The sequence below is a fragment of the Protopterus annectens genome, chromosome 7.part0 (assembly GCF_019279795.1).
Source record: "Protopterus annectens isolate FY-2018-M chromosome 7.part0, PAN1.0, whole genome shotgun sequence".
NCBI lineage: Eukaryota > Metazoa > Chordata > Ceratodontiformes > Protopteridae > Protopterus > Protopterus annectens.
This window is the reverse complement of record NC_056739.1, coordinates 1,920,754,148-1,920,772,807: the sequence shown is the minus strand read 5'-3', so window position 1 is coordinate 1,920,772,807 and position 18,660 is coordinate 1,920,754,148.

Sequence of the window (18,660 nt, the reverse complement as noted above, 5' to 3'; positions counted from 1 at the left end):
GACCCTGCTTACACTTATCAAGAGTACCAGAAGTTGTCAGAGATTTTGGATGCATGGCTAGGCTTAAAAAGGCCCTTGTAGTCATTAGCCTAGTAAACACCTATGCACCTATGAACCTAAGTGATTTTCTAACTGTCCTTTGCCTTCATACATTTAAAATAAGGCTCACATTCTATATAACACTGATGTGTCATTGAGAAGAAAATTGAAAAACATCATGGCCACAATAACATATTTCGAACTCCTGTGCTTAAACAATCACTTAGACACATAAGCTACCCCATCAATCCATATAATTTGTGTTGATCAGTGATCATGTAGCAACCATGTGCTTTATGTACAGCACGCCTACTCAATCCTATCCAAAATGCCATCAAAACTCTATGTACATCTCTTATGTCTGATTGTGGTAAAAGTGAAATAAACAATAACCACAGTAATTCATTTCAACTTCTTGTTCTTGAAAACATATACACATCTGCTCTCACCAAAACTAGCCATATCAACAATTGTTTTGAATGAATCATGTAAATGCCCTTTGTTTCACGCATAACCTTCTACAAAACAAGACAGCAACTTTCTGTTTATATTCTAATAGCTGACTGTGAAGAAAGTGAAAGTCTTAGTAGCCTCAATAATGAATGTCATTGTGTTATTCATAGCTGCCTCACAGCAAGATGTTCTCTGGTTCAATCCTCAGCTGGGGTGCCTTCTGCGTGGAGTCTGCATGTCCTCCATGTGTTCACGTGGGTTTCCTCCCACATCCCAAAGACATGCTGTAGGTGGGTTGGACACTCTAAATTGGCCCTAGGCATGAGTGCGTGCATGTGTGTACCTTCTGTGGAAGATTGGGCTCCAGGCTGACAACTCAACACCGTAAAACTCCACTGCCAATCATGAGCAGACAGGTGATCCGCTGTGGCAACCCCTAACTGGGAAAAGCCAAAAGAAGAAGAATAATTGTGTTATTCATAGATACATGCACTGCTCTTTGGCTAGCCAAATCACATAATTGCCCTACCCACTGTTTTAAAATATATGCTTCCTCCCTTCCTCCCCATAAAAGCTAGCCACTTTTTGTATACCCCTCTAATGTTACACTGTGATGAAAGTGAAAAAATGTTCAGAGTAATGCATTTGAAATTCTAGTTTTCAAACAATATGCATCATCCTCACCCATCACCAAGCAATGGCAATGATCACTTTATTATCACCTACAGTGTCCTTTATTGTCCTCCCCAGATTATCCCCAAAGGAATAGTGGCAATTGCCTGTGATGCGTGTTCACCAAATACAGTGAAATAATAGCCACAATAAGGTAGTTCCACTTACTGCTTTAGAAGAACCCACTGCCATACAGATTAAAATAAAATTAAGTTAAAAATAAATATAAGTTTGTTATGCTGTAGGCATCATATCCTTTTACTACTCTTCATAGATCTATCTGTTTTTCTCCCTGAAATAGCAAAAAGACAAACGATCACAGTAATGTATTTAGTCTTGTGGCTTTCAGACACCACAATCTGTCCCCATCCAGACTAATTAAGCAACAGTGATTCTCTCTTTGTTGAAATTAGTATAATTGTCTCTTGTTTTCTTCCATAGACTGACCCTCAAGCAAACAGCCACTTCTGGTGGCAAACTGAGATGTGGGATAATCAAAAAAGGAGAAAGCACAACTATAGTAATGTGTTTCAAGTTGCTGGCACGGGGCATCCAACCACAGATTAATCACATTAAAATTAAACAGTTATCAAAAATGCAATTGAAATATGCTGTGAGAAGTGTTTAGTATTACCACCATCTACAGTCTGGTTTCATGCCAGATAGTAAAATAAAACACACATATACCTGCAAGAGAAAACTATCCTATAAGATCTGAGCATCTGGAGCTCCTGGTAGTCTCTAGATATATGACTAGAGATTGATGGAAAAGCACTGTGATCCAGCTTTCTGATGCTTGGAATGCAGATTAATAGAACATAGGCTAGATTCCCATATCCAGATACTGTATTTATGAAGGGAGAGGTAAGAGTTCATGCTAAGAAATAGCATGACCTCTGACTTTAAGATTAAAATTTGCATTGATTTTAATGGAATACTTATTCATCTTCCACAGTTAGTGTACTACACAAGTAGTTAAAATGCAGATATATTTAGTAAAATACAAATTTTTGTTTTAGTTTTAAAATCAGCTTCTCATGAATTTGAATATGAAAAGATAGACTAAAAATGAAGTAAACTGACCCCTGCAGTAGCAGTACAGTGCTGCAGTATGGTATCAAGTTATTTCATCACCCAAAATAGAACTGATAAATATTAATGAGTTACTTCTAATTAACTTAACAGTACATTATAATACAATTAATATATTAGTTACTTTAACAGTGACCACTTGAGTACCATCCATTATCTAAACCCTCCAACTTCATAGTGAATGAAATCATTGTGAAAATGAATCAATAAATGTCCAATGATGATCCCATTCCTTTATTATGTTTCTAAGGATTACATAAAAAATACAGTTTTCAAAGTCATTATGGATTAGTTGTTCTTGAGATAGTTTTAAATTATGTTCACATTAGGATGGTATGTAGTAGCAAATATCTGAAAACTACTTTACTCACTACTTTGTTGCCTTTGATCTTCTGATTTCTTTAATGCTTAAGGCTGGGATGTCCAATAGGTGGCCTGAAGGTCACAATCTGGCCCACTAAAACACTGTATCCAGATCTCAGCATGTCCAAATGAAAGACAGAATTGGCCCAAGTAAAACATTAAAGTTATTAATTAAATGCGCTCTGGTGCATGGCATTCATGTCCTGTCACTTTAAAAGTGAATTTAGGACTTCTTAGGTAGTCAAACATCAGTATGCGCACATGAATGTTCAAGAAGGTATGGCACAAGGTATATCCTGGAGAGCCTTTCATTCCATTGGAGACATTATTTGGAGCTTACAAATTTGTTCAGTTTCAGTAAGTATCTTATGTATGCATGTGCATCTGAGAGCCTGTATGCATACACGTTTGTGTATATATGCATACTTGTATCATAAGTCTCAACTGACCCTGATTTTGCCTAACATTTTTAATCTATTCACAGTGGAATTTCTGGTTTCCTTGAAAACTATTGGGATTTCAGTTTATGGTGAGCATTATAATTTCAGTTTTCAAATCCCTAAGAAAAAATTAATTCAAATGAAAAACATGCTAGTCTAACAGTTGTCTGTGTATGTAAGATCACCGCTATGAGAATTTGTTCCTCCTATTGTTTTTGGTGTGTGTGTGTTTGACTAATTTTTCTCGACTATCCCTGATTTTGCCACATATTTTTGAGTATATTTTTGGTCTGTTCAAAAACTTTCTGAGGATTTTAGTCAGTAAATAAAGGCAGGGAATGGGATTTTAGTTTCAGATTTCATATCCTTCCTGAAATTAAACAACTATAAACACACACACACACACATATATATATATATATATATATATATATATATATATATATATATATATATATATATATATGTGTGTGTGTGTGTGTGTGTGTGTGTGTATGTATATATATTACTGTTCTATACATCCCTCCTGGTGATAATACAGCTATACAGAAAACTATCCGACATTGGATAAACATAACAATTCCACAAGAAATACTACTACTAAGTGATGTGACTGTCAGTTGGTCGGACATAAACTCTAACTCTCCTACATCTAGCGTGAATTAATTTTGTTTCCACAATTAATTAGAACTGCCCACACATTATAGCAAGACATCATAGGTTCATAGGTTCATAGATTGGTACTAGGCTATCAGCCCTGGGGCCTATACAAGCCTAGCCATAACAATTCCCTGGCTATTTCTTCCCACACTATTTACTTCCGTGGACCCCTGTCTAGCAAGGCAACTGACATGATCCCCAGGGTGAATTTCCTTTCTCCCATCCAATCGTCAAGGTTCTTTTTGAGGAGGGCCAAAGAGGCGCTCTGCCTGACATGTATGGGCAGTCTATTCCAGAGTCTGGGGAGTCTCTTGGTCAGAAACCTATCCCTCCAGCATGTTTTGTTTATTGTGATGACAAGGTTTAGATCCCTGGAGCATGTGGCTCTGAGGGATTGGGATTTCTTTAAAAGTAGCATGTCCAACAGCTCTGGGTTTGACACGGCCTTGTATGTTAAGCAGCGATCGCCTCTGAGTAGACAATATGCAACAAAGTATAGCTGGAGTTTTTTAAGGCAGTCAGCAGAGGGCATCTGCTTTAGGCCTGTGATTCTTTTAGTGAGGTATTTCTGCAGCCTTTCCAGTTGTTGCAGATGTCTTGAGGGGTACATACCAAACGGGGCGTTGTATTCTATAATGGGTCTAATGAGGGATGAGTACAGTGGGACAATGACCTCCTTTCTTCTGGATGAAAAGCCCTTAGTGATGAGGTGTGCCACATAGAATGATTTCCTGACTGTTGTGGCAATGTGGTTATCAAAGGTGAGACCACTGTCCACCTGTGTCCCTAAGTCTATTATCACACTTTCAGTGTTTAGTATACTGTCACCTATGTGGTAATTCATGGGTACATGTTTTTTCCTAAATGGGATAACTATACATTTCTTGGCATTGAACTTGAGCCCATGGCTCTGGCACCAATCTGTTTCTGTAAGGCCCATTTGTAGAGTATCCACATCATTTGAGGATTCAATAATGGCTTCCAGTTTCCAGTCATCTGCAAACTTTGTTAGCCAGAGTCCCTTAGTGTTGGCCTGTACTTCAGAGAAGTAGATGCCAAACAAGAGCGGCCCCAGGACTGAATCCTGAGGTACTCTGCTTGTCACTTGTCTGGAGCTGGATTTGGAGTTGGCTGCTTTTACAGTGTGGGTTCTGTCAGTAAGTCAGTTGGCAACCCATCGAGTGATGTAGGGATTAATGCCCAGCTTAGTAAGTCTATCTATGATTCCAGAGTAGAGGATGGTGTCAAAGGCCTTGGCGAGGTCCATATAGGCTGTGTGGACTGTCTTACCCTCGTCCACAGCTCTGGAAAGTGATTCGAAGAAGTCAATCAGGTTCAGGAGACAAAATCGGCCCTTCACAAACCCAAACTGGGTGAGATCCAGTGTTTGAAGGTTTCCAATGTCTTTGTTTATAAGTTCCATGTTAATATGTTCCATGGCCTTGCAGATCAGGCTCATCAGACTGATGGGACAGTAACTCCCAGGATCCAAGGTGGATCCCCCCTTGTGGAGTGAGATAACTGTAGCTGTGCACCACTCAGTGGGCATGAAGCCTGAGGTGAGGCTATGATTAAACATGACACTTAGGTGAGGTGCCAGTTCATTTTGTAGTTGATGTAGTACACAGCCCAGGATGTCATCAAATTCCCCATTAGAGTGTATCCTAATATCGGACCCTAGCAAATGCACTACTCAAGTACAATGTCTGACCTTCTCAGTGATCATCTCCTTGTCTATACAACTAGACATTTCACACATCGGCTTAAACAACATGTTTATAAAACAACAAGCAACCTTTCCAAGTTAAACCTAGAAATGTTCGTTACTAACCTGTCATCTATTAAGTGGAAATTACTAAAAATCTTCCCCTTAGATGATCCTGTAAAGAATTCAGTACAACTTTCCTGAATATCCAAAATAGTCCTGCACCTCCTAAAAGGAGGCTAAAAACAAATAATGTAATTTGGCTATCCAAAAAGAGTAGAATGTTAATGCAGGATAGAGAAAAAGCATGGAAAGAATGGCAAAAATATAAAACACCGCAATATCTGAAAACGTCAGAATGCTTTGCAATCATAGTAAAAAGCAAATTAATGAAGGCAAGAATCTATACTATAATAACTTTCGGAATAATAATAAATGCAACCCTAAAAAATTCTGGACAGCCATTAAAGAAATCTTGCACCCAGGCCATAAATTCAACCCTAACTCCTCTCCCAATAACTCATCACTCAAAACTGCAATACAGTTCAACTCTTATTTTATAGATAGAGTAGCATTTCTAACCAATGATTCCTCAACATCTAATCCTAATTCTGCCCAGCATCCACTTTCACCTTCAAGTCTGTGACCACATCCTGTATAAAACAACTCTTAAACAAACTCAAACTATGTTCTACTTCTGCTGATGACTCTCCAAGTCAATACCTTAAAATAGCAGCTGATAGCATTGCCTAACCTGTCTCAAGCCTTATAAATGGGTCAGTTCTGGAATTCCACTTTCCCTGTCTCAGGCATAAAGATACACATTATCCTTATGCACAAAGGAGGAAATTCAACAGACATTAGTAACTTTAGACCTATAGCAATATTATCCCCCCTTTCCAAAATACTTGAAAAAAGTATTCAAAAACAATTGCTAACCTATCGCCTACAGGAAGAACTCCTATCCCCTACACAGTATGTCTTCCATCCTTCCTATAGTAGTAACACTGTACTTCTAACATATATAAATATTGTCACTAAAGCTAGAGATAATGGCAAACTGTGCTCCTCCTTATTCCTAGACTTGTCTAAAGCATTCAGCACAGTTTATTACAGCAAACTTCTACTTCAAATGTCCTCTTTCGGTCATTCTCAGCCCACCCTTCTATGGTTCAAAACCTACCTGTCCAACAGGCATCAGTCATTAAAATGGCACTCCAACCTCTCTCCATACTATTCAGTCACTATCAGTGTACTACAAGGCTCTATCCTTGGTCCCCTCCTCTTTAACATTGTCACCAACACCCTCCACACATCCACACAATAGGCCTCCGTAATATAGTATGCAGATAACTCCATACTCATTTGCACATCTGACAATGTGGCACACCTCCAAGAAATTACTCAGGAATTTTTATCAGTATCTGAAACATGGCTTTTTAACTCACAACTCATGCTCAACCCTAAATAAACAAACTACTACTTTTTCCCCAAATCCCTCTCCCATGAAAAAACAAAATTTAAAGTCCTCTCTCTTGATAATACAACCATTGAAGTCACTTCTCATGACAAATTATTAGGGATGATAGTGGATGATTATCTTATATTCGACCTGCATACACAAAATTGCATAAGAAAAATTAATCAGAAACAAAGGATGCAACTAAAGCTACACTTGCCACTACTTATCTCCTCCCCACTCCTTTTTATGGTGCTGCCTTCCTTATTAAACTTCAGGTATTACAAAAATCAAAGCTTGAACAAGTCTATAACAAAGCCACTAAACTTGCAGCAAATACCCTTTCAGAAGCCACCACTGTATAGCACTAAAAAACTAAATTGGTTGGAACTACATCATCAACTAACATACGCAGCTTCTTATCACCTATAAAATTATCCAGAATCCATCTGCTTGTCCAGCACTAAATAATATTCTACACAACTATGTTCCTAGTTGGTCATTATGATCCAATGACCAAAAACTCCTGTCTGTACACAAACCTATCAAATCTGTTGGGCATAGTCTGCACTCATACCGTACCTATCAACCTCTTAGAGCAAGAAATCTTGACAAAGCCTCAAATAATGGGAGGACAAATTTTCAAAAATAAGGACACTTTTTAAATATTCCTCTTAAACTAAGAAAGTTGATAGAAAACAGGTTTTGCATTAGCATGAATTTTCTGAAGCATATTGTCTGAAAATCAAATGTCTGCCATTATTTTCTGACTTCAGTCCTCAGTGAAATACGGACCAAAAATATGAGTAAAAAATCTGGACATTCTGTAAAAATCTGGACAGTTGAGAGCTATGACCAGTAGCATATTGCTAAGGCCTGGAACCCCTTATCTCTACCCATCAGAACAAGACCCTCCTTCCCATCCTTCATAACCATTCTGAAACACTTCCTAGGATAAAGCTGTCTCTGTTCTTGCTCAACACCAGGATAAAGTATATCCATAAATGTGGACAAATATCTTTTCATACCTTATATCTCCTAACTCTCCCTTCTTCACTCACTTCCTTGCTTCTATCAATTTCTCTCTCCTGGATTTCTCTCTAAATATACCACAAGAGTGCTTTTCACTCACTTCATATTGCAATCCTTCCTTGTATTATACTAACTTAACCTTTAATTTATCTGTAAACTGGCTAAAAGTTCACTAACCATTAAATCATTGTCATATAACTTGTATCTATTTTTAACCAGTGTTGTCATATTATGTCTAATCTGGCATAATTGTTTAAACTGTAATTACTTTTTGTATTATTTTTAAAGACTGTAAATGTATTTGTCTTAAAATATTTTGCAATACGTTGAGGCTTTTCTCCCTAGGCATCTGCTGAAAATGGACTCCTACCCAGTTGGACTTTCCCGATAATTAAATGTCAATAAATAAATAAATAAAATATAGAAAATGTTTTCTGAGTATTAAGAACAGTATTTCAATCTATTCCTGATTTTGAGAATACATCCCTCCTACTTTTTTATTATGATTATCATTTTACTCAGAGGTGCTGTATGGAGTACCTCTCAACTATCCCTGATAGTGCCAAATGTCTCTGATTTTGCTTCATTCTTTTGGTATGTTACTTGTAAAATTTGTTTTCTAGTAAATTGCTGAAGGTTGAAGAAAGTAAACAGCATTAGGCATTTCCATTTCATATCCTTCTGAAAATGAATGCTATTGCAAACCCTGTTATTCTGGCAACACCCTAAATACATAAGAACAGTGTTATAGTTGCTGCTGTTTGTTTGTTATCATAGCATTGAACAATAAGTCATGAAGACAACTTATTTCTTCCTTGAAAGAATAAGCAAAAATAAGACTGAAGTTCTTTTCTTACTCATGATTTTTCTTCAGGCCATCATTATATTAAAAATAGCTTTAAATTGCACCCCATATTATCTAAAATACCCATGGCTTCTATTATTACTATTAAGTCTTGGCCAAATAGTGGGTGTTGAAATGCTGATGAAAAAGCAAAGTTGAAGACTAACACTGAGTTTTTTCTTAGTCATTATTTTTGTTCAGGTTGTCATTGCATTCAAAGGTGGGTAAAAAGCTTTAAAATGCACCTCAGACCATCTAAAAATATGGCTTATGTGAATCTAGTGGACCCCAGAACCCTAGCTTAGCGCACTTATTTTCTAGACAGTTATCAATGTGAAACTTTGGCTATTTGGGGTGTATTGAATGGATGCAAGGAAAAGCAGAATTGATGAGCAACACTGAGCTTCTTCCTTTAGTTATTTTTGTTCAGATCATTTTTTTTAATCAAAGGGTTGGAGAAACTCTAAAATGAATCTCAGAATATCAAGAAAAACATGGCTTTTGGGGCCTAGTGATCCCCAGACGCCTGGCATTATTCACTTATTTTCTCCACATTTATTGCAGTGCAACCATGGTAAGTCAGGCTGCATTAAAGGATTGAGGTAAAATCTGAAGATGAAGTATGTAAACAAAAAGGAAGGGAAAAAAGTAAGATAGATGGCACAGAGAGCACAAAATGTGGGAACAGTGCTGGTGAATGTGAAATTGAGAAGACAGTGGGTAGCTCATTGCCTAGAACACCGTTTCTGCTAAGACCAGTACTAAATCTAGGCATACTTCATCGATTAACATGAATAAGTTGATAAGTGAATTCTGCATATACTTATCTATTCTGCATATTATTTGCAAGAGGATTATTTTAGTGTTCCCGCATTTGTTTGTTTTTGTATGTATTTTATTTGCAAAGCTAGTTTTGCTATGTACAGCCATTTTCACTTATATGAGTTATTCTGTTTAAATATGCATGTCTTTGTTTTTGTGTGTGTGTGTGCATGCGTGCATGCGCGCGCATGTGTGTGTGTGTGTGTGTGTGTGTGTGTGTGTGTGTGTGTGTGTGTGTGTGTGTGTGTAGTGTGTGTGTGTGCGCACTGTAATTGCTGTGCATACCCAGTTGATTTGATAGAGGGGGCCATTGTTTGAAGGTAGAAAATGTCTGTTTTTCCCCTGCAATTGTGACATAGATATTGATGGTAATTTACTCACAATGATATCTAGTTTTTCTGTCTGAATTGAGAACATAATGGGTTGCACACTTGTTGATCATGATAATGTGCCCCACCAGACCTTGACAAGCATAATATGTGGCCCCTGAAACAAAAAAGCAGGACACCCCCTAATCTAAGGATATACACAGCCACAGGCAAATAGCATCACAATAGAAATCTTTCCTGCATTTATGGCATCTAGTTTTGATGTGTACCTCTGTCATTATAGCACCTTTTAACATGCATGACTTTACACACATATTATTCTTAAAATAATTATTTCAGTAGGAACTAGTCAGCTTTTAAAATCATAAATATATTAAATTTATATATGCATAACTGATGTTACCTACACTGAGGCTGAAGATATAGCGAACCTACTGGTTGATAAATTTAGCTCCAGCTTTACTCTTCTCCTCCCTTTTGTCTGTCTCTGAAGATATACATAAAACTGGCTTGCCTTGAGGTATCACACAAGAACAAGTCCTAAACCTGCTATCAAAAGCTAAAAATACTGCATCAATGGGTCCTGACAATATCTCTGGATGCATCTTAAATACTATGAAGCACAATTTATCCACAGCATGCCTCTCAACCTCTTATGGCAAGAAATTGGAACAAAGTCATCCATAAAAGTGGGGCAAAAGCCCAAAAAGCAGGAACAATTTTTAAATATTGCTCTTACAAAGTTAATAGAATAGCATGTTTTGTATTAGCATGACTTTTATGAAGGGTATGAAGTATGAAACTCAAATGTCTGTCATTATTTTCCAACTTCAGCCTTTAATGATTTGCTACTAATTTCCAGAAAAAAACCCACAATTTTAAGAAAAACAGACCTAAAATATGAGGCAAAAATCTTGACATTCTGTGAAAATCTGTACAGTTGAGTGGTATGATCCACAGCCTCTAACAACACTGTTCAGTCTCCTAAACCATACATGTTTTGTACCTAGCAAATGGAGAATAGCTACAGTCCTTCCCTTACATAAAGGAGTACGTTTCACAGACTCAGGCAGTTACAGATCAATAAGTCTGACCAACGTCGTATGAAAAGCTATAGAATGACTTATCATGTAACTAATCAGTAGGAACATAAGGAAGCTCCAAACACTGGACCATTTCAGTTTGGATTCATCAAGGGCAGGTCATGCTTATTCTACCACGTATAATTTTTTGAAGAGGTCATCAAAGCAATGGATGAAGGCAAAAATGATTACCTTGACTTGGCCAAAAATTTGGGCACAAAACCCCACTCAAACATAGTAGAAAAACTAAATAGAGTGGGAATAAACCCCTTTGTTACCCACTGGATTGTTACCTGGCTAGGATTTAAGAAATCAAAACAGGAGAAGTTACCTCCATAAAGAGGCCAATCAGCAATGGAGTATCCCAAGGTTCTCTGCTGGGACCATTCCTGTTCAGAATCTACTTCTCTGAAGTAAAAATCAATTTAAAAGGCTCTGTCTGACTAAGTTTCCAGATGACTGCAAGCTAGGAGCAGTCATTAAATCTCCAGATGACTTCACCATCCTGCAGGAATGTTTGTCTCAAACAAATTACTGGTGCCAAAATAATTTACTGAAACTAAATGAAAAGCAATGTATTCTTGTATCCTTTCGGATGTCATCTAACACAAGGAAACACCACTATGCCCTCAGAGTTGTCCCAGTTGTTCAGTATTTGGAAACTTATGTGGGAGTGACCTAACTTTTGACCAACATGTGTCCATTGTTGTAAGAAGGTCCTTCTATACTGCACAGCTTATAAGCAAAGGATTGTGTCTAGATCTAGGTATGTCATTCCCCCCTTTATTCAGCCCCTCTTAGGCCATTCATTGAGTATAATGACCCCCATGGAATGAATTTGTCCTGACACATGCAACAAATTGAATGCCCACAGATATACATTACTAAAAGGATTTGAGGCCTACACAGTATATCCTACATGGACCATCTCAAAGCCCTGTCACTAAATTTGGCATCCTACAGACTGCTAAGAGGTAACCTGTGTCTGGCATTCAAGGCATTCTCTGACCAAATGATGATGGATTTACTGCACATTAGCAAGTCAAATGTTTTGGGTTGGTATAATGGTTACACAAGGAACAAGGTTTGAGTCTCATCTTTAGAAAGGAAATTGACTAGGCTTAAAATGGCCCACAAGGCAGCTAGCCTAGTACCTACCTATGAATCATAAATATTCTGTCTAGGGATCTAAATCTCTTCTGCAACATCAAGAAAATGGTTTGATGGGACAGGTATATCTCACATAGGATACCACTGTGCTGGAACAGACTCCCCATCCACACAAAACAAAGCTCATCCCTGCCCATATTTACATGCAACTTTGATCTATGGATGGGAAACAGAAAATTTACTCCCAGACTGGCCTCCATACTAATAATGAACAGAGGTGGCTCCTAAATGCTTTATCCCATGGATGGGGTCCCCCCAATTATCTATGGTATGACCTCAGTTAATCTCATTAGGGATAATATATAATTATTGACCAGGGGATGGGTAAGGTTAATCTAATATCAAATGGGATAAATTAATTCAAGCACCAAAAGTAAAACTGGCTAATGAAGCTACAAACCTATAAAACTGTAACATTGATTCATTAAAATGCAGAGCCAGATCAGGGGTCAAATGGGGCCATAGGCAGGGTAATGGATCAGCCCCCCCTCCCAACCCACAGCTATTCCAGTGTCCTATTACTTGGCTATTTCTCCTTATCATAACCTGTCAATGTGCATCCTATTTTCTTCTTTATTTCTACAATTATTACAGATATTTGGATTTAATTGAAAACTTTTATTTCAAATGTTATTGCGCAAACACTAGTAGGCATTCGCTAAAAAAAAGCAATATAGTCTTACAATAAAAACAGACAACATTAACAGTAAACTTTGTCCCAAATAAATAACCAGTGACAAAATCAATTACTGAAAGTAAATGCCAAAAAATGCATTACTGTGTCCTTTGAGATATCATCTACCCTGAGGAACAACTACATTGACAATATACCCTAAGAGTTATTCCGGATTTGGAATCATATGTAGAGTATCTCTGCCCATGAAACTCAAATTCATTGAAACAGCATTGAAGCCCACATTCAAAGAAAACGCATCTGGCCAGTAGCAGGTAAGGTTTTTACCTTCAAGCTGTTTTCATACCATAGGCCCCTTGCACACATTTAGAACCATGCACACATGCATATGTTCTTTGATTCATCTTCCTGATTGTATTAAATTATATTCTTTGTATAATACAGCACCAATTGTTAGTGTGTTTTAAATTTGTAGTTTTGATTTTGAACATTTTCCCAGTAAGCAATGAAACAAAACATATGAAGCAATAATGACAAAACTGCCCATTTCAGAACATTTCAACCATAAAATACCCCTCAGACTTCTGCCTTTACAGTCTGCCAATATCAGCCAATATGAACAATATTTGCAGAAGTAAAAGTCATCTAAATAATGCAGGACTAAAGCACCTCACCCTTAATGTACAACACAGAATCAGCAATCTATTTGCAAAGTATGGGAGTAGAACCCACAGACTTCTGATTCAAAAGCAAGCATACTACCAGATGTGCTGCTAAGGCTGCTTTCAAACTTTTTAGTACAAACAGTAATAACCATTTGCTAAACAAAACAGTTGCACATTGAAAATAGACTTAACATGAGCAACAGCAAACTTCTCTTCTCTTGAAGCTCACAATTCCTTGAAAATAAACTGACACTCATAATTCCTTGAAAATGTATTGAAGCTCAGATCATAAGTCCCTGAAATGCATTTAAACTCAAGTTCCTTGAAAATGCACTGAAAGTAATAGTCTGATAGTTAGTCTATAGGATTCAGGCTTTTGTCTGCTGTAACTAAGGTACAGAGCTTGAACCTAGTTAAAGTAATTAACCTGTCACCCCTAACTAGGGCATTTCACACACACACACACACACACACACACACACAGCTTTTTAGTTATCTACTAACTTCCTACAGCATAACGTTGATCCAGAAAATCCATGTCGCTCATTTCAAAAAATCATGCACTTCAGTCCATTTTAAATGTGTGTGGGTCATGCTATTAAGGACACAGTCTCCCTCCATCTTTAAAAAAGAAATATGGGTTTGTAGCAGCCCCCTTCCCTGGCTAGTGGGCCCTAGGCAACTGTCTCAGTCACAAAGTGCTGGACACGGCTCTGCTAAAATGTCGTATGGTACTTATTTCACTTTGCAGTTCAGCACACAGGATACACTTCTAAGTAAACGAAGGCTAAGTACAAATGATGGAGTTAGAGACAGGTATGGTGTCTTTTGGCTCCAAGGTCTTGGACTCAGTCATGATCTGTGTGATCTCCGGTTATATCCTGCATAGTTTGCATGTTCTCCTCTATATGCATGTTTTTTGGGGTACTACCCAAACATGCTGTGTGACAAATTGACAGTCCTCTCTTTTGCCTAGTGCCCCTACACACATAGACACACACACACACACACACACACACACGCACACACGCACACACACACACACACATGCATGCACACACACACACACATACGCACACACACACACACACACATGCTCCAAGAAGGGAAGGCCACACCCTCATCCAATAAAATTAAGAAATACAGAAGGACAAGAGCATACAGATACATTTTCCTCTGAGGAGAGAGGGAGTGCTCGAAGCAAAGAGACTTTTGCCTAAGAAGAGAAAGAAAGAGACTTACAGTGTCATAGAGATGTGGAAGTAACTGAAAATACCTAGACTTTGAGTTCTAAACCAAAAGTGAATTTTTGTTTCATTTTTGTTTTGTTAAATGAGAGCCTGAATTGCAATACCAGAAAATGGTGATTTGTGGTGTCTTAAAATGGATCACTAAGAAATTCTAATAATTTGTTCTTAAATGGTTAAAGTACAGACAAATATTTTTTTTTTGAAAATGTATCATCTGTGTGTTATATAGAAGCTAGTGATAACTGCTAAGGATGGAAATTTTAACTCTTTAAAGGTACAAGCCCAGGATGACTGGAGACATTACTGTAAAAAATTGAAAACAAAGCTAAGCATGTACTTCCACTGAGTTAATGCTGCTCCAAAATATGACATGTATTTGTGAATGCAGCCAGTGGTTGATATCTGTTATCATTTACTATAAAAATGAATGAAAAATGCTGTTAGACTACTCTGAGTAGCATGTGTATTGAAATTACAATAGAGGAGCAACCTTCCCATAAATTTTCTAGTCAAGAAAGTCTTACTTGGCTGAGACCTCAGTAAAATATTCTGAAGAGTTTACTTTGCTTAAACTAGGTTCAGTAACTTCAGAAATGCAAATTTAAACTGTTGTTTCTTAAGCAGTGCTGAATACAGTCATTGAAATTCTATGTTCTTTATATTAATCACTGTTGCAGTAGCCTTAGCTATATGGGTTATACCCTATCAAGGATATAAGAGCCAGCCAGCTTCCAAAGATTCAGGACACCTTATGTGTGCCCAAACTGTCAAGCAGCTCAAGATGAGCTGATTAAAAGGCAAGTTTGGGTGCAAAGTTCTTCAGAGCTTTCCTCCCTCCAAAGAGTTTGTTCTTCGGAGGCTTTTGAGGATCGGTTGTTGGCTTCTGCTTTCCTTTGGTGGGCAAATAAGTTCCCTTTGGGGAAAAAAACTTCTATTTTCTTATATTTACTGATGTTTTATTACTTTCATCTTCAGGAAAGTAATTTTAATGTTAGGAGTGTTGTGTTTTAACAGACCAGCTCAAGACTGTAATGTCCTTTTAAATGGAGCACTTGTTTTTTCTGTCAGTTTGAATGTAGTGTAAACTAACTGATAACATATTTTCTGTGAACAAATTGTTTAATTTTCAGTTGTGGGGCTTCAATAATGTTCAAAAGTGCTTTTTACTGTGTTTTTTTTTCTGTCAAAAGTTAACTTCTGTAGATCGGTAATTTTAGCAGCATTTGCTGCTTTTCTTCCACAGGAAAGAGGCATCATTTTCTGATTTACCATGGAACAGATTGTCAGTTTCATGGTCAGTTTTTCTTCCAACTACAAAAAGAAAAAGTTAAGTAAACACCATTTACCTCCACAACAGGCAAGCAATTTGTGTCAGCCACAGGTGGGTAACTCTGTTTTGGCCATTTGTTTTACCTTAAGCCACGCATATTTTACCCTGAATCCCTTTGGTGTAACACCTACAGCCGCTATGGACCGCGGGTTACCCACATCCTCTGTGGATGTTGGAGTCCTCTCAGTGGGCAAGGGAGAGCCACTCTTGTCAGTCCGAAGAGAGGGAACAGGGAAGGTTTCCCTGTTCTGTCAGAATGCTGTGCTCATCCCTGGGCAAGCAGAAGCTGTCATTAGTAACATGGTAAGCCCTTTTTTCATGTCAAAAAGAAACAGAAAACCAAACATGTTTAGTAGGTTACTAGGAGTGGCTCAGGATTTAATTCAGGCTACTGATCCTTCTTGCAGAGCAGTTTCAGGAAAAAGAAATAAGGAGGCCTGTTTTCCTGAACATATTCAAGATTTTGAATCTGACCAGAAAGATGCGGGGAAGAATTCAGTGTTTTTTCCACATATTTCTGATTCAGACTCAGAGGATAGCTCAGTTTCTAATTCCTCCTGTGGGAGTTTCTGTTTCTCTGATAATATTGCTAGAATGTCTCACTGTGTTCAGTGGGAAAACACTGTGGCTTCTCAGTACCTCAAACAATACTGTGAGTTATTACAGAAGAATTTTATAGAACCTATACCCATTCCTCCCATCCTGTCTGCTTTAGAGGATGTGTGTCTTACTGTCTGCAATTTTCCTGATAGCCAGCTATCCATAAAAAGGCAGATAGGATGTATAATGCTCTTCATTTTTTTAAATGTTTTATACACTATTTCCAAACCTGATCCAACAGCTATAGCCTTAGCTGACTCTACTGCTGCTAAGCGCTTAGTTAATTCCAATCCTACTCTTTCTAATAAGGATGTAAAAATTATTGCTAGGTATAGTAAAAATATGTACACTTCTGCGACTTTGATTTCCAGAATTTTAAATTGTCAGGCTCATATGTTACAATTTATTCTGACGCATTGTGAAAGAATGAAGAATCACCACATCCCTATTAATTTAAACTTCATCCATTTCTTAAGGTTTTGTGTGTCTGGATCACATTATTAGTTGTCTGCTTTACCTTTTGGACTATCCACTGAAACAAGAGTGTTCACAGTATCTAGCTCCAATTATAGCTCATTGCAGGCTACAGGCTATTCACATTTTTCTGTATTTAGATGACTTGTTTATCTGTGCAAAGTCTTTTTAAAAAATGTCAGGGGTTTCTTTCTTGGGTGAGAGCTCTCTTTCACAAGATGGGATTCCTAGAGAATATTCAGAAGTCTTTCTTGACATCCTAACACAGAATTGTGTTCCTGAGATGTCAGCTAGACACCTCAGATCAAAAAGCGTTTCTTCCACAGGAAAAAAAAGATCTTTATATCTTTATCTACATCTGTTTCTAATGTTTTCCACTCAGACTTTGGTCACTGCGAGGGAATATCTGTGATTCTCATGATATTTCTGGCAAGACTCCACATGTGAAAGATACAATGGTATCTGAAATCCCTTTGGTCCCAGCATGAACACTCTTTATATTTTTAGATGCCAGTACTGGGGTTTATCAGAAGAGAACTTTCTGGCTTAAAAACGTGTTTGCGCTTGTTTTAGATCAGCAGATCCTGTTTGAGCATCCTGCAGACTACTACAGCACCAGAAACGAGAGAGAGAGAGAGACTTTTTGTGCTAACTGCAAGTACTTTTGGCTTAAACTGCTCATTTTTTGCTGTTTTTGATCATTTTGTTAACTGCACTTCTCAAGAAAGCTTTAAAAGTAGACTAGCTACTTATTCTTCTGTTATTTCTGCCTTTAAATCGTTTTTCAGTTTGTGCACTTGCCTTGCTTAATTTTAAAAGTTTAAATTGTTACTTTTTGCAAAGTTTTAAATTGCATTTACTGTTTAGGGCTACACACTCAAATGCGTTAGCCTTTTCTGTGCTTATTTACTATATTTTTCATTTTTAGCCTGTTTTAACTGTAAAAAGAAAAAAACAAAAAAATACTACCTTGTTTGCTCATTTCCCACGTTATAGTCCAGATCCCAGGCTTTGCTGGTTTCAGGACTTCAGTTTCTGTATTCAGAGCTATTCCAGACCTTGCTGTGGTAGAGGGAGGTCCTACTGCTTACTAGTGAGAGTAGTAAGGATTGTACAGCCTATCTAATGCTAGAGGAGTGGTTTCCAGCTCTGAAAGTGTAATTTTATTGGCCATTTGGGGGTGATTTCTATCCCTTTTAACTTTCTGGCTTAAAAATGTGTGTTTGAGCTTGTTTTAGATCAGCAGATCCTGTTTCGGCATCCTGCAGACTACTACACCACCAGAATCAAGAGAGAGAGAGACTTTTTGTGCAAACTGCAAGTATTTTTGCCTTAAACTGCTTGTTTTTGCTGTTTTTGATCATTTTTGATAACTGCACTTCTCAAGAAAACTTTAAAAGTAGACTAGCTACTGATTCTACTGTTATTTCTGCCTTTAAATAATTTTTCAGTTTCTGCACTTAGCTTGCTTAATTTTAAAAGTTTAAATAACTAATTTTTCCAAAGTTTTAAATTGCATTTACTGTTTAGGGCTACACACTCAAG